The 23,043-nt window shown below is 34.3% G+C and overlaps 1 pseudogene; it reads left to right on the top strand.

Annotated features, from left to right (window-relative positions):
- The window catches only part of LOC149144763 (NAC domain-containing protein 75-like), a 51,714-nt pseudogene that overhangs the window by 12,357 nt on the left and 16,314 nt on the right, over positions 1 to 23,043 (top strand).

Below are 23,043 nucleotides of genomic sequence, written 5' to 3'. Positions count from 1 at the left end.
TGTGAAAGATATTCTCTCTCTCTTGGAAGGAGTAGTAGTAATGGAAACCCCTGTCACGAGTCAAGAGAACAAGGAGAAGGAGGATGACAATGATGTTCCTTTGGAATATTTGATGAAGAAGGCCAAAAGATGGAAGGTGACCCATGAGAAAGAGGTGGAACAAGAAGGAGTTCAAGAGCAGAAGAAAGAATAAGAGCATGAGGATGATGTTCCTCTTGCATCCATGGTGGAAAAAATGAATATACAGGAAGAACAAAAGGAAAAGGAGGAATTGAAGGACTCTTCTCCTGGGAAGAAGGTAAATAAAACTCAAAATTTGAAACAACAGATTCACGAGCTTGAGGTCTTGAATAGGTGTGTGGAAACTTAGAATGCAACATTAAAGACTAGGAATGGAGATTTGTTAGTAGTGATGGCTGAATTGAAGAAGTTGGTTAGAAAGTGGAGATTCCATGCGGCACATATAAGAACTTGTGTTAAGAATTTGGAAAGACTTATGAGGAAGGCTGGAGTGAAGAAGGTTAAAGCAAAGGGTTCAAGAATCAATATCCAGATCCATAAATGAGAAGTAAGGGTTTTCCAATATTTGTTTTTGCAGAGATTAGTGGTTGTGTGAGGACACACAGCAAGATGAGGTTGGGGGAATGTTGGTTGTCATAATTGTCTTACATTTTAGCTAAATTAGCCTACCTTAGCCTCTATTTCACAACTCAAATAAGACCTCACTGCAAGTATTTTTTGTTTCTTTTAAAGATTCTTTGGGTAAATGGAGAATGTATGCTTATCTTAATTAAAGGTCAAATAGGTCAATATTTTTCTATCTAACTTACCATTTACATTACCTTATGACTTTTGAAATACATGTTCACTAATTTGAAATCAAAGTGGTTATGGTACAAGAAGATCTCGAGATTCCTACACTTATTTCGAGTCCCGCACTAGATCTAGAAAGCCACTGATTTGAGAAGTCTGACTAGGAGTCGGTCTCAAATTTCAAAGAGAATGGCATGCATTCACTCTTGAATTTTTGTTCCTATCTTCTTGTAAATGGCTAGGAGTATTTGAGGGTTTCTAAAGTTAGGGATTAGTTGAAAACAACTTCATATTTTTTTATCAAATTGATATGGTCATGAGCGAATGTAATTTGTATATATGTCATGTTAGATTAGAATGTAAGCTAGAGATATTGTGAACAATTTTTGGTGTTGATATTGTAAGAATATTGTATCTACACAACCTCTCTGGGACTGGATCTAGCATTATATGATATGTACTAAGCAAAGACTTTTGTTATTTAATAAAATAGGACTAATTCTAGATTCATTCATCTGTTTCGTCTATTTATTGTGATGATACATATTTTCTTGTAGATTAACTTATTTCCTTAAAAAGGGAAACGAGTTGGTTGGCTAGGGCATAACCAACCAAACTCGTTCTCCCTCTATTTATTTTATTGTGTGATAAGTAAATGGCGTGTCTGTTATCTGTGTGTGAAGGTTGCATGTAACATGTGTGTATGACTAGATAAACCCTTGTGCATTCCTTTTGAAAAAGGTAATAGAGGCTTAGATATGAACTCTTGCATTCACATTTGGTTTTACTTCTTAAATTTTAATATTGAAGAAATATTTATGTTTATTGTAAGATGCAGTAAGAATTTGGATCTGGAAAGTTCTTTTTTATTTTCAAAGTCACATCTTCAGTTGAGAGTTTGATATCTACTCTATGGTGTGTACAGTTATTTTGAGTGAATATTTGCAGGGTTGAAAGGAGATTATTCATTAGATCTTGCTTGGTGACTGATATATATATTTTAGATTGTTTATATGCAGAACACAAGTGAAAACCTCCGTTCTGGTGAATGTTATTATGTGATAGTTTTACTGTGAGAGTGGACTTGTTTGTTTCTTCTGAGAACTTTATGATTTCAATGTTACATTGTACTTTTGGTCCTGTTGAATTCATATTATCATTTTCCTACTTGGGTTTCTCCGGTACATGAACTGAATATTTTTGTTTGAAGTTATTAGTTGAATATTCCTTGTGAATTAATGTTTTGGATCTCTAATAAATGCAGAATTTCATCTCGGATACAATATTTTTTTTTTGTTTTGGTAGGTAAGGACCCATGGGGGATTTGAACCAATGACCTATCGCAAGGAGTGCCTTAACAATGCACCCATTCACCATCAATCCAAAGCCCCATGGGATGAATCTCGGATACAATATTAATCAAACCATAACAAGGTATAAATGAAACTATATTTATGAGGCGATCTCTTTATTTGTGCACAAAAGTTTAATATTTTCTCTGTTATTTGATAAATTCTTCATCTTATCTTCAGATTTATTTGTCAATTTTATCTTGATTCAAGCAAGGTTTCTTTTTGCATCAATTGAGTCCAGGCTTGTTGCAGAATATTATTTTTAGTATAGGAACAAAGGATTGTTGAGTGCAAGAACAAAGTTTTTATATTTTCCAAGTAGAGGAACATAGTACGGGAACAAATTTGTTTTGTCTTTTCTAGTACAATAACTGAGTGTAGGAATAGATTTGTTTTGAAAATATTTTCAGTGCAAGAACAAGTTAGTTTCGAAATGATTGATCTTGCATGGATTGGAATGAATCCTCGGTTTGTTTTCTTTTGAAACATATCCTTAGTTTGTTTTCTTTTGAAACAATTTCCAAAGTCTTTGATTGTTATTTTTTGAGTGAGTGTCTAGTCTCTAGAGTGGTATGATGTCATTGTGTTAACAGTGCAAGAATATAATTAAAAGGATTTCTTTAAAGTTGTTCTTTTGAACCTAAGTGATTTGATTGTAGGGATAAGAGATAGAATTTACAGAGTGAACCCAAAACCCATGGCATTACTTATGCTATGTCTCGAAGCTTACGAAGCCCTGGTTCAATAATTAAGTGTTGAGCATTTGAATTTCAATTCTGTCACCCAAAACTAACTTTAAAAGGGACTTCATCTTGTATGTTTTAACATCCACCTATTCAGTTGTCGGGGTCTTAATACAAGAAGATGGAACTGGAAATGAGAACATAATTTATTATGTTAGTAAGAACCTTAGTATACCCCCTATGTCCTACTCCCATAAAGAAAAGTTGGTCTTGGCTATTGTGTTCTCTTTTCAAAAACTCAGTCATTATATCCTTATGCATATGACCAAGGTTGTGACTAATTCCAATCCCATGGCAATCTTGTTAAGTCGAAAGATCATCAATGGAAAGTATGTCCATTAGATCATTATCCTCCAAGAATTTGATTTGGAATTTGTCATGCCCAAGAGTAAGAAAGGATTGGCCCTTGCTGAATTCATATCTGAATTTCCTACTGGTGCGCGAGATCCATCGATAAATGATGTCCTTACAGATGAACACTTGTTCATTATAACATTTGATGATCCCTAGTATGGCAACATCCTCACTTATTTGTGAACCCAGAAATTCAACCCCCATCTTACTTGTGATCATCTATGATACATTCAACATCAAGCCCCTAGCTACCTCCTCATTGGTGATGACCTTTATTGTCATGGTATCGACACTGTCCTTCGTCATTGTCTCACCCATACTGAAGTTGAGAAAGTGCTCAATGCCTGTCATAGTGGCACTTATGGGGGACATCTCTCTGAAATGGCCATTGCCTATAAAATCATGCATGTCAAATACTTTTGGCCTTCTCTCTTTAGCGATTGCATTGAGATAGTTAAACATTGTCCCAATTTCCCATTACATGCCCCGAAGGTGCAAGCTCCACCTGCTCCCCTCCATCCTGTCATCGCAACTAGTCCTTTTTGTAAATGGGCCATTAAATTTATGGAGTGTGGACCCCCATTTGCTAATAACCATAAGTATATTATCATGGTCATCGACTATTTTACAAAATGGGAAGAACTCATGCCCACGTTCAATAACACCACAATTACTACAACCCTGTTTTTCTTTAACCATTTTGTCACTCTATTTGGGGATCCAAAATAATTAGTTTCCAGCCATGGATGATACATTGAAGATGAGATCTAGTATGGGCTATCCTCACTGTTGGGTTTTGAACACCAATATTCATCGCCTTATTACCCTTAAGGAAATGGACAAGTTGAAGCTGTCAATAAAATCCTTAAAACTATGCTTCAGTGGATGGTGAATAAACACAAGACCAAATGACATCTAATTATCTTTCGTATGTTGTGGGCTTATAGAAATTCTATCAAAATCGCCACCAGGTTCACTCCTTTCCACCTTTTCTATGGACAGGAAGCAGTCTTACCAATCGAGTGTGAAATCCCCCCCCTCCACCTTGTTGTCGAACTCTTCCCAGACACCAAACCTTTAGAAAAAAGACTCATCATGCTTCAACACACCAATGAAGACCATCATGTTACATTGCAAACCATTGAAGCAAGTAAAAATCCCACCAAAGTCCAGTATGATTGTAAAATACATCCTTATATCTTTCATGAAGGCGAGTTTATTCTTATATATGACCAAGCTCATGATGTCCTGGGGCATGGGAAGTTCAAAGCATTGGGAAATGGGACATACCTTTTAGAGGGTCTAGAGGGAGATATTCTCCCCAACCCTCGCAATGAACTCTACTTGAAGAAATTCTACCTAAAACATTTCCCATTGAAATGCATGTTGTTTGTTCTTTTTTTCATATAGGTAGCTCACATCTCCAATCATTTCATTTGTTTTCTTCTTGTGCCTTTCAAATGGATCCTTCATCCACATGATATATCAGTTATGTTGATGGTGTGAGTCACTTCTCCAGGAATCTATCCTCGGTAGCTTGTGCCATTTTATCCCCTTAGCATTTGTTATCCCACTCTAATAACATTTGCATATGATATGCCACCAATAATTAGGCTGAATATGATGCAGTGATATGTTTGTTAGCTGATTCCCTTGATCATTGCATCCTTCACCTTCACGTTTTTCTTGATTCCTTGCTACTCATCATGCAATTGAATGACATTTATCATGTGCATAATCATTCCTATTTAGAAAATATCTACAAGTTAAGGTTTTGGCATGTTAATTTGAATCCATTTTATTCAATCATTCTCTTAGAGAACAAAATAACTATGTAGATACCATTGCAAAGAACATTATATATTGGCATTTATCACATGCATATACTAGAAGACATCCATATAATAAACAAATGGTGAACCACATTGTCAAAAATATGCATAACCATATTATGTGTCATAATATCCATCATATAGTGTTTGGAGTCCACTACTCTAAATACATCTGGTGTGCCCATAACATGCTACATACAAAAATGGGTGCACCTATGCCCCTATGCCTAATCACTATCCTCTAGTGGGTCTCATGCCAATAAGGTTTATCCCCTAGCTCATAAGTCTCTGAATTCTTGACTAGCCATTGTTGTGCACCTCAGGATAGCTCACCACTTAGAGAGAAGACTTGTACACGCCTCTGTGTACTGATCTTCCAGCTTGTGCCACCCATGCTCTATCACATGAATCAACATCAAGTCAAACCTTTGATAGAGATGCTCCAATAATGCATCACTATCTGGCCTTGCTTTGATGTTGATCCCCTCTTATCTGTAGCCCCAGATGTTGCAACTCATCCCGTATATCTTGTCGATTTTATCGGTGCTATATATGCATGCCAAAAGTTTGAAAATAAGTAACACATACATATATTTTCTAAACTATACATGAAAGAAAAATATAACAACTATCACTTACCATCTAGTCCCCATGCTTGCCATTGTGGAAGTGGTAGATCAAGATCCCCCTAAAATTTCATACCACTATATGGATACTTGTCTATGTAGAGTGGAATTTGATCCCAATGAGCAAAAAACTCAGGTCAGAACACATGTCTGAATCCTCCCCCTCTAGCCCTTCTTAGTATCCGCCCCTAGTGGCGCATCTTGAGATCTTGTGGGTCCCCATAAAAAATTGGTCAGATGATGAGGATATTCTCAAAGAAGAATGAACACAAAATTGTCCCAAATGAACAGTTATCCCTAGTTTGCTACCTGCATAAACCCAAATGACGTATCAATCTCGTCAACAACATTTGGGCCCATCCATAATACTTCTCTCCCTATACACTCTCTGCTAGCACTAACTGTCCTTTAGTGACATAGTGGAAGGCATGGCTACCGAATATTCGCACCATGGCTACAACTGTAGCCCATGTCTCTAGTCTCTCCAAATCTTGTATTTGGATACTTGTTTCCTTTACCTGAGTACCTAGTACTCAATGACGATCCATAAAATCTCCAATATGATTCCCACAAGGTAGCACTGTATGGATCTCTCCCACCACCCCCAAGGGTGGAAAACCTATCAAAAAGTATATGTCCTGGATAGTGATCTCGATCCTAAGTCCCTGTATCAAAAACACCTCCTGATCTAGGTCCTAATAGCTCACAATTTGAGATAAAAGTGGCTCACCCACCCTCATCAATGGGTTGTCCAAGAACTTGAGTAGCTCATACCATGCTAGAGCCCCTTTGACAACTTGATTCCCTTGAATCTAGTGGGAAGATCATCAAAGTCTCATTCTCATGATACCAAATTTAACTCTATCATATCTATAAAATACGATCAGGTTTTGTTAGTTCAGATTCATTACATAAATTTTCAAAGCTTAGCTTTAAATTCATGGAAACCCCTAGCACTATGCTTCCCTTAGGTCTTGGGTGCAATTTTTCCTCCAAAAATTGCACTGGGCGCACTTTTCATCCTCTTTTCTATGCACCAGAATGTAGAAAAAGGCCCAACCATTGCACTGCGACTATGAGGAAGGGAAAGGGTTTCCCTTAGCCTAATGAAGCCCTAATCTATAAAAATCTAATCCACTAAAAATGATGAGTAAGTTTAGGCCACCTACCTAAAAGTCACAAATCCAAATTCCAATGGTCAGTTTGTCCACTATGAGATCGCCATGATTTAGAGCCTCCTCCTCCTCCTCTCCAAATTATTAAACAAATTAATATGCAAATGAATTGAATTTGGGGACAATAAGCCATTTTATAGGAAAAACCATATATTTTCGATTGACCATTATGAGCAAACCGTAGCTCAGTTTGACAAACTATCCTCACCATTGGAAACCTCTCACCGAGCAATATAATGGGTCTCTCTTTGCTTTTGGTAATTTGAAACTTCGTTAGAAAGCCATTCTTTCCATGACGTCTCATTTTTTGCCACTTATCAAAACCAAATCTCTTCATATGAGTCACTTGTACTCCGTCAACACTTCACCTTTCCACCTGTCGAATTAGGCGTCGAGTTTTGTTGTGAGTAACCATTATTTACTCATGTTTTTATGGTCCCCTTTGGGTCTTTCCCATGTGGAAACACCATAGAGCCACCCTTGCTCAGAGCATCAGAGATGAGTCACCCTTGTATCCATGGAGTTTGTTTAGAGTCCCATTAAGTATTTTTATAATACATCATCCATATTTGCATTACATTCATCCCATTTCGTTCACATTCATCCTCCAGCTATTCTGACCTATCTTTAAAAAGCCTCCATATGAGTAATTGACCACCCCCTCTGTAATTGAGTCAGTCACTGCGAGGTCAACCATGCATATTATTCTCTGACAAGGGAAGTCGTCAGTCCATTACTCATCTTATTCCTCCATCATCATCCCTAGTGTCAATATATTAGTCACATTTCTATGATCGTCACACCTTTATTGAGGAATCCTCATTGCCTCAACTTTGGCGAGCTGTCTTCGGTCGACTTTAGCACATTTATTTCACGAGAGTAGTTTATAGGGTGGTGTACCTTGGTTTTAGCCTTCATCATTGTTAGGAACCTCAGATCAAGAAAATGGAATCATTATTTCCATTTGAATTGGTTGTTTCTTGTGTGCTCGACTTCAACTCATTATCACATGATCAAGAATTGTGCACTTGATGGTCCAATGATCTAGTAGATTGTACCATCATTTCCCTGGGTGTGTGTGAGATGTTCCAAACCTCATGAGGTGGTGGCCCTATAGGTAGCCCCCCATATGCCTAGATGACAACAAGTCATGATCCAGCCTCAGATGTAGTTCCGTAGATTTGACTGGTTCAATTTTCACCTCTTGTAGAGCCCACAACATCCATGTCTCCTTCAAATAGTCCATTTAGATATTCAGAGCCCTTTCCTGTTCAACAATGCTTATTTGGTTATGATATACCCCCTCCTCTTAGTTTGGGGGGGCATTATGTCTCATGTACTCAGATTAGCAGATGTTATTATATCCAGTCTTGACCTCTGTTTTTCAGGCACATTATGTATATGAGACTCATTATATCATTGTATCACTTTCTGGCCTATTGATGCCAGCATATCATGTATCATGTACTTTTTTTCTTAGACCCACATTACTGGGCATATCATAATTATTTGTACTCAGTTATGTTGGCGGGTATGGGTATGCCTCCCTAGCCTCATTTGAGATTATGTACTTACCAATAGAAGGAGACTTCTATTAAATAAGGTCTCACCCCATCCATTCTCAATTCTTCCTTACCTTGCTTCAACTCTCTCTCTCTCTCTCTCTCTCTCTCTCTCTCTCCCCTTCGGCGTCTCATGAAAGTGCAACCTACAACATATTTCTGTCATATGGTTTGCTCTTGACACTCTTACATTGGGGAACAATTTGTTATTACCCAAGGTGGATCAAAATACACCGTGTAGGATTAATTTTACCATGGTAAAACCCACTTTCACTATAAGACATAATTTAGTAAACCATTTTTCTAAATTATTTATCATTAAAATTAAAAAAAACCCCATGAAAATAATTAAATAAATCATTATTTAGTTAAAATTCTCTAGAAATAATTATTAAATCATTATTTGATAACTATTTCTTATCATTTTTGACTTAATCACTTTGGAATAATTAAATAAACCATTATTTATTTATTATTCCTCATTTATTCCCATTTTTCTTTTTGAGATAATTATAAATCGTTATCTAATGATTATTTCAAATTCATATTTGACTAATTCCTCACAAAGTGATTAATAAATCATTTTTATTTGTTAATTACTTTAACCGCTTTCTTAATAAAAATATTTTACCATTTTGAATATCTTTTCCCTCTCAAAAAAGTATAATAAAATATCTACAAAGGCTAGATTATGATCTAGCCAATAATATTTTATTATTTTCTAATTCTCAATCTATTCCAATATTTTGTTATAAATAGAGGGTTTTCTCTCCATTCTTCACCATGACCATTTTCATCGTCCCCATTATCGTCTCATAACATTTGAGCTCCCACTTGAGTTCAAACATCCTTTTTTCTCCCATTGCATATCACATATTGAGAGAGAGAAGCACGTTGTTGAAGCATAAGATCAAGAAAGACCCATCCCATGGAGGGGGATCTATAGACCCAAGTTTATAAGTTCTCCTCACCAGGTTTATCATTTTGATTAATAAAATTGCTTATTCATATTATCCATTGGGTTGCTACACTTTTATTTCTACTGCTATATGTTTCTATTTGTATATAATCTTTTTCTACAGAGTTTTTCTAACATTTTGTTGCATATTTGAAGCATAGACATGACCATATTTTGTTGTTAGGGTTATAAGTCACCTACAACTTTAGTAAGGGACTTTCACTCACTTGCAAAAAATCTTTACACTCACAATATTCATTTTAATTAATGAAATGCTTAATAAGATCAAGTGAAATCAAATTGAGTTAACCCTTTAGACCTTTATAGCTAACAATCTCAGCTGTTATTTTGGCTCTATTCAAAATAAGGGAGGAGAGCATACAATGTTTACCCCTAAAATTATATGATTGTGCTCATAACGAGATGTTTGTTTGTTACAGGTTCTTCAAGATTGGCTTGGGCTTCCTTGTGGTGTAAAATTTAACCCTATAGATCGAGAGTTGACAGAACATCTACAAGGAAAGGTCGAATTTGATAATTCTGTCCCTCATCCTTTGATTGATGAGTTCATTCCTACAATTGGAGTAGAAGATGGGATCTGCTATTCACATTCGGAAAAAATTTTCTAGGTGTGTATTATTCTCAAAAGAAAAATTCAGGGTATGTATTATTCTTAAACATAGTTATCTAATTTGTTAGAATGTTGCATCATAGATTGATCCACAATGTACATCTTTATAGTAGACATTTAGAGTTACAAACTAGGTGTTTTGATGATCAGTCTGGCTGAAAAAAAATGCACACTATGCATCAATCTCCAATGTAACATTCTGACAAACCCAATTACATAAACCTTCAAACAAGAAGTATCTCGGCTTTTTTTGGCCAACTCTTAATTTTTGTTTTTTAAAATGGGGTTTTGACTATATAGATTCAACACCATGAAAAACCTCTAGAGAACTGGGATTATGGAGAGTTTACAACTCAAACTTGTGATTCCAAGAAATCCCTACAGGATTCTAGACAAATTAGACCAAAAATATACCTAAAAAACTCCAAAAAGTAGAACAAATAGACTACTTTTTTTTAATTAATCTAATAAGCACGATCAGTTCCTTTAATAAGCATGTTGATTGATAATCTTATGCATTTATTTATCTACAACTACATTATTCCCTATTATTCTTTGTTAAACTACCAATTATTCTTCTCGTCCAATTATTTTGCATTGTTATTGCATGTTATTCCTACTTAAACTGTGAGTTTATCTTTTCATTATAGGAATATCTTGTGATGGCCTGATAAGGCATTTTTTCCATTGATCTTCGAAAGCATACACAACAAGCACCAAAAAAGAGAGAAAGTTACAGGCAGCCCGTGCTAAGAGCAATGAAGGAAAAACGAGATGGCACATGCGTGGTAAAATGAGACCAGTGTTGGTTAATGGCAATCAGAAGCGTTGTAAGAAAATCTCAGTACTATAAACAAACTTTGGGAAGCACAAGAAACCCGAGAAACAAATTGGTTGATACATCAATATCATTTGGGTTCATAGGAAGAAGAGAAGGAAGGGAAGATCGTGGTATCCAAGATCTTCTATCAAACACAGCGAAGGCAATGCAATTGGGAAGAGGTTATAGATGTCAGGGATGCCCGCAGGGCCAGTGTCACTGAAGCAACTCAAGTTTTAGAGAGATGAATAGTTGGAGAAACTGTTAGTTCCACTGCCAGGCATATTTACAGTGCGTATAATTACCTGGAACAACCAACAAAAATCACCCACAGTTCCTACGATTTATCTCTAGCCCAATCTAGATTAGAAAGTAGTGTTAACGTAAGCATTTCTAAATAACTTAACCTTAAAAACCAAAAACAACACTCAAGGAGGTTGTTTTTGGCAGAAAGCAATTCCAAAATCTTAAATAATAATATCATCTCCCTGATTTGATCTTCATGTGAGTAAAGATTGGAATGGGTATTCCTTTATGGTGAAAAGTTTACTTTGAGATTTGATTAAATCTTGGAGCTTTTTTTCAACCAAGAGATTATGGGAGTGACCACTAAGATGGTTTAGCTGGTAAGAACCTATACTAAAAAGTAACTCATAATATTATTAATCTAGTCGAAATGTTACAAAAGTGAGTCATAATGCTATTTATGATGTCAAAATATTCTCTAAAGAATCTTTATGAAAAAGTCAATCTGTGAAAAGGGATGTATTCAAAACGTTATGGTTTTAATATTTTTTTAAATTATATTTTTAATGAGTTTTATTTAAATTGAAAATGGTATATTTAAGTTATTGAATTTATATAAATTAAGTGTATTTTAAAGTTTTAAATTTAGTTATTTAAAAATATCTTTAGGAAAATACAAAAATATATAATTAAATTTAAAAAAAAAAATAATTATTCTGCATGTTAAGTAAAGGTATCTAATTAGTTGAGAATTCAAGAAAGTTAACGGGAAACATTTTTCATTATGATATTGTTATTAATATAAATTAATATTAACTAATTTTAGTTTATGATATATTATCAAATTAATACTAACTAATTTTAATATTATTATATATATTTAATTCATTAATATTTTGGTATTATTAGTCATTTTATAGTATGAAAATGAAAAGAAATAGGATTTCAAAATTATCAATTGATTTTATTGTTCATAATTATTTTGACCATTGCAAATATTATATTAAAAAAATGGTATCTAATCAATTTATCTTTCCATAAACTCAATAAAACAATTTTTTTTATTGATATCATTATATGATAATGTTATCAATATGAACTAATGCTAACTAATTTTAGTGTTATGATATATGCATCATTGGTTAACATTTTGATATTATTAAGGAATTTACGTTATGAAAATAAAAATGAAATTGGTTTTTAAAACTATGAACTCATTTATTATCAATAGTTAGTTTAGTAATTGGAAATGTGATATTACAAATATGATGATGTGATTTTTACCAAATTTTTTCTTACTTTTCATAATATGGATCATAGAAGCCTAAATTCAATGATATTATTTATTTTCTTAATTGGTGTAATTGTCAAATGTATATAATTTTTTATTTTTGTTATTATTTTCATGGAAAAAGATATTTGATTTCAAAATAAATATAAATATATTTTTTAGGCATTTTGTACTATTGAAAGTGTAAAAAGGACTCATAACCAAAACTATAAGATAGGATGAACATAAATGGCAATAGTGCTCTGTAATGATCGCCAATCTAAACAACACTAGAACCAACCGAAAGTGATACATAAAATGAACATATCCTAAACACGAAAAATTAATAACAATGATGCAGGTCCTTAAAAAAAAGCAGCAAATTAACCAACACATGTCAATCACCACTATTAGTAAAGACACATATAACCAACACATGTCAATCACCACTATTAGTAAAGACACATATATAGCCAACACATGTCAATCACCACTATTAGTAAAGATACATATATAACCAACACATGTCAATCACCACTACTAGTAAAGACACATATTCAACCAACACATGTCAATCACCACTATTAGTAAAAACACATATACCTCTCATAATTATCTCTCTTTTATGTGGAGCAATTGTCCCTCATCAAAATCCTCCATAATTAACTTGTTTACATTAATGAGAAATACATTATTGGATATGCTATCAACATTAATGCTTACTTAATGGAAAATGTGCTTGAAGCTAATACACTGAAATTGGGATGATATTGTTTTCAATTCTTGTGTTATGAAGCAAATCCAAGTTAAGAACGTAGTGATCAACAATGGTCTATTTAATAGTTAAAATAGAGTCCTCAAAAACCTACAATTATAGCTTATGTCTGTCAAGATGCATTAAATTCGACTTCTTTATTGATATCATGACCCAAAATTTTCTTGAGATACACTGAGAGTAGAATGCAAAAAAAAATCCAACTCACATAAGTAGTCCCTACTAGAAAAACCCAAGACATCACTTTATTTATAGAAATCTCCTTGTGCCAAATTTCCCATGTGACTATAATATGTAAGACATAGTGTTGAAAAAAAACCAACTCACATAAGTAGTCAGAAAGACCCAAAACATCACTTTATTTATAGAAATCTCCTTCTGCCAAATTTCCCATGTGACTATAATAGGTAAGACATAGTGTTTTTAGAATCCCTTAGTGAAGTAAACTTGAAACGAATTAATTAATTAAAAGGAATCTTAAACAGTTTGGATAAAGAATATAAATATAAATGAGTTGCAAAATTTTTTAAAAGTTTGAAAGGATTGTTAAAGGATTGAAACTTGGAAACGGACAGGTCATTTTGAAATAGTCGGTATAACGAAAACATGAAATGCAATTGACGGATAACTGCCGTGGAAGAAGGTTTCATTCTTACAAAAAAGGAAAAATGAAAATCCCAACGTAGCCTAGTTAAATGTTAAGGCCTTTCCATTTAGTCTCATTTACATCACAGTCGTGCTCGGCAGGGAATCGATAGTCAGAGAGCCCTGAAAGCACCCGTTGCACTCCTAGTTTATGGAATAGTTGACCTGCATTGCAATAAAGTATCTAAATTAGTTAAACTTAGTAATCATAATAATTCGAGTTATACGAAGTAAATGGTTAGTAAATGTAAATAAGTATAAAAAAATAATATTATAATATATGTGTTATTGTTAAAATTATGAAAAATTATAAAAATTAATTAATTGTTTAAAGTTTTTTATTTTAATTTAAGGTAAATGAAGATTTGATTATTTCTTTTTCTTTTTTGTTTTTCTGTTTTTTTTTTAATTGAGGATTTAAATTGATTTTCAAAGGATTATGTTCAATATATACCTAGTCTAAATGTTTATCAAAATGTATTAAAAAGTTAAGTTCTTAAGTCGCAGTGACTTTTAATAAATCTAAAGAATTATTCTTATGTCAATTTAAGGTGGATGAGGATTTGTTGATTTTTTTTTTTTTAATTAAAGGTTTAAATTGATTCTCAAGGGAATATGCTCAACATATGCTTCGTGTTAATGTTTATCAAGGACTCTAGTGTATTAAAGAGTTGAGTTTATTAGGTTGCATTGACTTTTAATAAATCTAAAAAATTAGATTCACTTTTCCTAGGGATTTGAGATTATTCCAATTCTAATAAGTTCCTCATTCCTCATTATTATTTATAACATTCATTTATATATAATCAGATTTTATCTAGTAAAATGGTACATTCTTTTAATAAATTAAAAAAAATAGATTGTGCCATGTGGCTCCCCACCAATTTCTTAGGGATTTGAGATTATTCCAATTCTAATAAGTCTTCCATGATAAGTTTGGAATTTATAACTTTCATTTATCATTTATTTATTTTTTTTTAAGTTAAAGGTGACCCATAATTTTTTTTTATACATGTTAATCGGGGAAATGTATGCATTAGTAAGACATTCTTCATGTTGCAATAATTTTTTTGATTATATTTATGAAGCCTTCGCCTATGTCAACCACATTAAAAATATTGTACTAGTTTATCCTATTTTATATTCATCTCATTTTTTTATGAAAAAATAATAAATAATATTCTATAAAAAATTATTTTTGAAAAAAATGGAGTCGTCCATGGGGGGAGGAATTTGGTCGGAATCTGGGAAAAAAATTTCAAAAAATTGGTTGGAATGTGGGCAAAAAAATAAATTTCAAAAAATTGGTTGGAATGTGGGCAAAAAAATTTGTAGAGACAGCGTCTAAATTGTGTTTTTGATGGTGGAAATAGATTCAGCGCCATCAAAAACGTATAAGGCACCTAAAATTTTGACGTTTAACAACTATAATTTGGATTTACAAAGATTTTTTCAAAATATGACTGGAATTTCCATAACTTTCAAGGCAAAAAATAACTTCGTTAAAATATTATTAAAAAAATTAGATACCTTCTCCTCTTAATTCCAATGCAAAATTTCAACCTCATGGGAGCCGACCAAGCAGCAGAATTGGATTTACACTTTCCGTAAACAGGATTACTATTATAAATTACATATTCGTCGGAGGGCAATTATTCCTCGTGGGGCATGATCAATAATTAAATATATTATCATTGGCGTACAGGTGCAGGAAACTTTATAGCACACTCAGTGGTTCCTTCTGACTGTTATCGTTTTATTCGCAGATTGCTGATAATATTAAATTACTTTGTAATCTTCTGATGGGAGTGACTGTATTAAATCAGAGCTTCTGGCATTACTCGTTGAAATTGGATTTAGAATGAAAAAGAGTGATTTATTCAGTTCTCTTATTTATCTCCTGTATTTTTCTATAAAGAAAGGCAAGAATAACTTGCATGCTAGGGATTCCAACCTTTCCCAAACTCAAAGTCAGACAGCAGTGCGTTTAACATAGAATGAAAACACCACTTTAGTATTCTCAGGTAACACTGCATTTTCATGACAAATTGGCTTCTTTTTGTTGCTTTCGATATTAAACTTTTGTGGACCTTGATGCAAGTTTGGTAGTTTCTGAAATTTTCTCATTCAAATGCGAACGAGCTGTTGTTCTCAATTACGATTGAACGAAGAAATTAGAGGAGCAAACATAGTGAGCTGGTTACACACAAAATTATTTTTCTATTTCACCATAAAATTTATAATTAGGTGACATATATAGTGTTTATGAAATTCAACAGATTCCAACCAGTAGATTGTTGGTTGGTTGAAAATAGATTCCAAACAAGTACATTGTTTGTATGTTGAAAAAATATCTCAAGTAACGAACCAATTCTACTTGTATGCATTATTTCTAACTCTTTCTCTTAATACTTAAATTTAACTCTTTTCCTTAATGCTTACTTTACATGATTAATATCACCTTAGATCCAACTCAACCTGGGATCTATCAAGCGCCAAGAGAGATCCAATATCTAGGTGCCAACCTCTTTTTTGAGTGTAAACTCGAGGAAATGTTTGCACCTCTAGAGATTTGATCTCTTCTACCCTTGATAGATCCGAGTTAGCATGGATCTAGGCTAGTTATATCATACTATATAATCTCTATATTTGTATCCATGTGTCTTTTTCTTATTCCCTCTCTCTATCTCACCCTGGAAACATACACACACTCTCTCTCTCCCTCCCTCTTCCTCTGTGCCTCTCTCTCTTCCCCTTCTCCCTCTCTTTCTTCTCCTTCTCTCCTGCTCTCTCTCTTTCCTTCCACTCCCCTCCCTTCCTCACTCTCTCTCTATCACTCCCTCGTCATTCCCTCTCTCTTTCTACCTTTCTCCCTTTATTTCTTCTTCCTTCCCTCTCCCCCCCTACAACTCTATCTCTCTCCTTCTGTCTCTCTTTTTCTCCCACCTCCCTGTGTTTCTCCATACCATCACTCTCTCTCTCTCTCTTCCCTCCAAGTCTATCATTATCTCCCTCTTGCTCCCCTACATTTGTGTGCCTCTCTCTCTCTCTCTCTCTTGCCCTTCTCTCCCTATCTCTCTCTCCTCCTATTCTCTCTCTTCTCTCTTCTCTCGCTCACTCTCTCTTCATCTCTCCCTTGTCACTCCCCCTATCTCTCCACCTCTATCTCTATATGTCTTTATTCTTTCCTCTCTCTCTTTCTCCTTCCAACTTTCTCTCTCTCTCTCTCTCTCTCAGCGTCCCCCCATGACACTTTCTCTTTCTCTCCACCCTCTAGTTTTGTCAATATCCCCCTCCTTCTCTCTTCCCTTCACTTTGCTTCTTTCTCTCCACCCTCTAGTTTTGTCAATATCCCCCTCCTTCTCTCTTCCCTTCACTTTGCTTGTTGTCATTGCTTGGATCCTTACTTAAGATGGATCTATATTGATTCTTACTAATACTTGTTATATTATATAAATTTCACATCTTTAAAGATAAAAGTATTCTCATTTTTAATTTTATTTAAACCTTAACTTAATTTCTATGGAAATATTTTTAGTAGTCTTGATGATGATAGTGGTTAACATCCACTGAGACCAAATTGGTCTATCAGACCTATAACTTTCTTTGTTTTTAATTGTCTGGCTCTTCTTCTTTCTTGGTGATATTGGTGTTGTAGCTTTCTTTTTTTCTCTACGGTCTTCCAACTTCCTTTATCTTACATCTCCATCTCTTCTGGTTCTTGAGACATTGGTGTCTTAGCTTCGCGATCTGTTGTGTTCGTCCTTTTGAAGATAGTTGCAGAAGAAGTTTGGTCTAGGAGATCTGCTTTGCTATTAAATGAAGATTTATTTTGTGCGGTATTCGAATTCTCATAACTATTGATGCTTGAGGGGTTGTCGAGTTCACTTTTTTGTTGTTGGGTGGGGCTTTCTCCCTGCTTGTCTTGAGAGTTGTTTCTTGCCCGATTTCTTGTGATTTTGAGTTTTCTCTAGAGTATTCTTCTTTGATGACAGTGTAGTGTTTTTTTTGTGCTCCTTCCCACCATGTAGATCTATGGTGGTTTTTTCTAGCAAGATTTTTTTGGGAGGCTTTTGGGTAATTTTTGGCTAGATGACTTGTCTCAAAGCAGGATCGAAATCTGAAGAGGACACTTTCATAATCGAGTTTCTGGTTCCACACATAGTCTTTACTTGTTAGGTTTATTTTAGTTGGGAATCCGGCACTGACGTCCATTTCCACACAGATGCGTGCATAGGTGGTTCTGGCATATTCCTCTATTTCTGAGCACCTGCAGTAAAATTTCCCAATTGCATTTCCAATGGCTTTTAGTGAGGAGAGATTCTAGAGATGCAAGGGTAGGCTTGGCAATCTCACCCAAACTGATGCTGAGGTTATGAATGCTATTGAGGGATCGAATGATGAGTTCCATGGCTTCATGAATAGGCCTGACTTTTCCCAAAACCAAGGGCTGGAATTTAGAATACGTTGTCTGCTTTCAGGATTTTCAAAATCTACTACAAAGAAACCCCTAGCACAGGGGTAGATGTTAATTTCATCAGAAATGACAAGCTTCTATACCTTCGAGATCCAATTGTGGAGAGTTGTCAGCAACGGCCAAAAACCATTGAATCGATAGATTATGGTACTTTTGGAAAACTTCAATGCCTCATCGAGTGAGGCCTGGACCACCTGGACAGTGGAAGCTGGGGTTTCACTGATGATATGGACAGGAGCTTGCCCTCTAGAAGCGGCCGGAACTGAGCTAGCGGCTATTTTCGTGAAGCTGGAAGCCATATTTTACTTGCCTGTAGAACCCAGCCACAGAGAAATAAAGCAGAAGATTAGATCTAGATCTAGCCGCAGAAGATTGAATAGGTGGTTCGTCTATGAAATTGGTTGTTGCCTTTGATAACCCCACAGTGTGAGACAACGGAGAGTGCCGAAACACAGCGTGGGAGTCAAGACCTAGCCATAGAGAAATAAGGCAAAAGATTAGATCTAGATCTAGCCATAGAAGATTAGATCTAGATCTAGCCACAGAAGATTAGATCTAGAACCCAGTCACAAAATCTCAGTAAACCTTTTAATTTGCGAGAAACCCTAATAGGAAAAATCTTGCTTTTAGTACCGAGAATCAAATCCTGCTCCAGATAAAAAATAAATCACCGACTTTCGCTTCAAACAAAAAGAAAATATCACTCTATCCCAAGCTGACCACTCGATCCGGAGATGCCCACTTAAAATAACAATAAATCAAAAACAAGATCTTTGCATTCAAAGTGTCAATGGTCAAAACCCTACTTCGACCCTAAATAGATAATAAAAAAAACCCTTAAATTAGTCCAAATATTACCGATCTGGGCAGTATTGTAATCTCGAAGTTTGCCTAGCTTTGAAAAGTTCCAAATGTAGCGCATAACTAAAAGGAGAGTGAATCCCAAATTCCATGTTTAATCTTAAAATGACATATTCCAAGCTAGATTCCGATCTGCACTAAATCATGCCGAAGCCCGGTTGTTGATAACTGCGAGGGTTGAAGAGAACAAGCTAACTTGCTCTAAAAAGTAAAAGGTGTGGAAAAAACTAGATTGTTCATCTGGAACAAAGGTGCGGTAAAGATTCACGTTTAATCTTAAAATGACATATTTCGATCTGCACTAAATCATGCCGAAGCCTGGTTGTTGATAACTGCGAATGTTGAAGAGAACAAGCTAGCCTGCTCTAAAAAGTAAACCAGATTGTTCATCTCGAACAAAGGTGCGGTAAAACAATGACCATCCAAAAAATTCGCAAAGTAGAAAAGAGGGTTTAGATATATGTCAAAACTAATTATAAATTTTGCCCTTTTTACTTAAATTAAAAAAATGTTATAAAATTAAAATAAAATAAAATATTTTTATTGTGAAATAAGTTATGGTTTTGCACAAGTTGTATTAATATGCCATGGTATTAGCACATGGTATTGTAACAAAATCTATTTACAAGTTAATAATATCCGTGGTAAAGTGGTGGTGAATATCTATGGTTAAGAATATTGTCATATTGTTATAAAATATTGTGATTGTGAAATAAGTTATCATTTGTTGGCATGTGGTATTGATAAACCATGATATTAGCCCATGCTATTGTAACAAAGTCTATTCACAAGTTCATAATATCAATGGTAAAGTGGGGGTAAATATCCATGATTAAGAATCTTGTTATATTGTTATAAAATATTTTGATTGTGAAATAAATTATGTTTTTTGGGCATGTGGTATTGATAAGCCATGGTATTGGCCCATGGTATTGAAACAAAGCCTTATTTTTATAAGTTAATAATATCCACGATAAAGTGGGGGTGAATATTTAAGAATCATGTCTTATTGTTATAAAATATTTTGGTTGTGAAATAAGTTATGGTTTTTGGGCATGCGGTATTGATAAGCCATTTTATAGTGTAACAAGGCCTATTCACAAGTTAATAAAAAAGTCAAAATATAACAAATTGAATTTTATTATTTTTATTAGTTTACCTTACATTATTGATTCACCCAACATTTAATTGAATTTTATTATTTCTGTTACTTTACTTTATATTATTAATTGACCCAACTTTTAAATGTTTGAATTCATCGCCCATCACTTTTTTTTTTTTAATTAAACCAACCTTTAGAATTGTTTTTTTTTTTTTAATTAAACCAACATTTAGAATTGTTTACGTACTTACATTACACCTACACATACTCTATACTCGGTTCACTTTTAATTTTGTTTACGTACTTACATTACACCTACACATCTACTCTATACTGGGTTGACTTTTAATTTTAGTTTTTTTAATTAAGCTAACATTTAGAATTATTTACATACTTACATTACACTACACATCTACTCTATACTCGGTTGTAGAGCGCTTCTTGGAGCAATTACAAAGAATCGCAAATTACATTTCACATATAAGTCACATTTGTCTGATATGGTCTCAATGGAACTTCTACCCTGAAATCTCACAGAACGTGCTCTTTTTCCACCACAATCTTCAAGCTTCCCAATTGACTCATTTAAGATGCAATTGTCTTCGACCATCATTGAGGAACTTGTAAGATCAACAATATTGACATACTCAGCTCATCAAGGCTTCCACGATAAAATATGTCAAGTAATGAACCACTCTATGGACCTACCACCATTTGTTGGATATTTCACTTTCAGTTATCCATTAAAACTTGACTTGTCTAACACACAAGGATTTCATATTATACCCTCTAGCCATTGTTCAGGGGTTTTCGAGCGCCAAGAACAACTAACCATAACAATATGTAAACACAATCAAAATAGTGACATGTTCAAGGGTTTCTGATGCCAAGAATCACTATTTTGGATTCTGTTACATTGGTCAATAATTCATTTTACACTTTTTACCAAAAAAAAAAATATACAAAACTTCCCTGTCATTTGTTAGAGTCACAAATTCTAACAAAACTTCATATTGAGGTCACAAATCTCAATATTATTATGTATTTTAAACTCCAAGACATTTCATTTTGTCAATGCAACTTCAAGCATTGATTCCAGTCAACATGGAAGAAGTAAACACGATAGTCAACTTGTTTACAAAATTTTAAATCTCCCTCATACTTTGAATTAGAAAGCACCTATTTATGGAATAATAATTCTCACTCTTTCTCTCACTATATATGTCTCATGTTAAAATGTTTTACTCAACACACATATTGAAATATTTGATGTATAACCCTTATTAAACTTTTCTTTATTATTTTTATTTTTAAAATCTTATATATCAACTCCATCTTAAAATTGAAATAAATTACAAGTCTCCTTAGTAGTCGGAAGTGTGATATATAAGAATTTTTTTAACTTAAATTACTTTGTTTTTCTTTAATATGGACATTGAAATATTTTGTTTATGATTGATAATAATTCTTTTGATTATATATATATATATATATATATATATATATATATATATATATATATATATTTCCAAGGAAAAAAAGCGAACTTTTTTATAAGGAATAAAAAAGTTACAAAGCATATGAGTTAACATTCTGCAAAAAACTGCCTGATAAGGAGCAAAGGCTCCTCTGAGAAAGATCATCAGCACCCCTACAGAGCGCTAAACAAAGTCTCCTGTACTCGGCCTGAAAAGCCATAACCAAAAAAGAGCTGAAGTCCACAGTGTCTCCTGGGTCTCCTTTCATGAGGAAAACAACCCAGAAAAAACCCATATAGTAAACAGTTCACAATCCGCTCTATCAATCCAGAGCATAACAGTATATAAAAGGAAAAAACACATTTGACATATGCCACCGATATCTTATGAAACACAGATAATCTAGTGCATATAAGTGGAAAAAAAAACATTATATATTTGGAGGGAGATCCGACACACGGATCTGATCCTGAAACTGTTCTGTTACTCTCCAAGTGCCCATAGCTTGCTGCAGACCTTCTTTAGAAAGCTGATCTGCCTCCTCGTTGCAATCCCTGTAGATGTGGTCAATAGAAAAAACATTAAACTGTTGTTTTAAGGTTTGTATTTCTTCTAGTAAAGGCATCAACATGTAGTGCTGGCATCTATATTTCCCATTAACCCAGTTAACAACATTCATCGAATCTCCATAAATCTGAACTGTAAGAATATTTTTGTGGATGAGCCAACAAAGGAGCAGCTCTAAGGCAGTGAGTTCAGCAAAGTTATTTGTTCCCATCCCGATTCCCACAGAGGCCTTTAGTGAGTGAGAATCACTAAGATGTATGCACAACCCAGCACCCGTGGAATTGTTTTGGGCTGCCCCGTCAAAGAAAGCCCACGGTATCCCATCTCTAATGCGAAGCTCCTTCCGCAGATCAATTTTTGCAGGATCCTCCTTTACAGGAATGCTATCAAGAATGGCATTGCTTTGAATGGCAATAGCAGCCACAGGGGTCGACATTTCTCTAAAAATACTAGGATTCCTTGCAATCCAAATACCCCAGCAAATGATGGGAGGCAAATTCCTCAGGTTCCTCTCTTGAAAATGGTTCCACCAATATTCCCAAGCTGTGGTCATACTATCTCCCTCCCACCTTAATTTTACATTTAAGAGCCTTTCCGCTTCATTCCAGACCTGCTTTGTAAAAGGGCATGATAGGAAAAGATGGTGAATGGATTCTGAATCAGCAAAACACAGAGGGCATCTTCCAGGTCCCTGCTTAAATCGGGCTTGTAGAATTTCCCATGTAGGAATCTTATGATTTAAGGCGCACCAAAAAA

Source organism: Pinus tabuliformis, chromosome X, assembly GCF_031772625.1.
Source record: "Pinus tabuliformis cultivar Carrire ecotype Pingquan chromosome X, CPIR1, whole genome shotgun sequence".
NCBI classification, from domain to species: Eukaryota; Viridiplantae; Streptophyta; class Pinopsida; order Pinales; family Pinaceae; genus Pinus; species Pinus tabuliformis.
The sequence above is the reverse complement of the archived record's forward strand: the minus strand, read 5'-3'. Positions and strand labels throughout refer to the sequence as shown.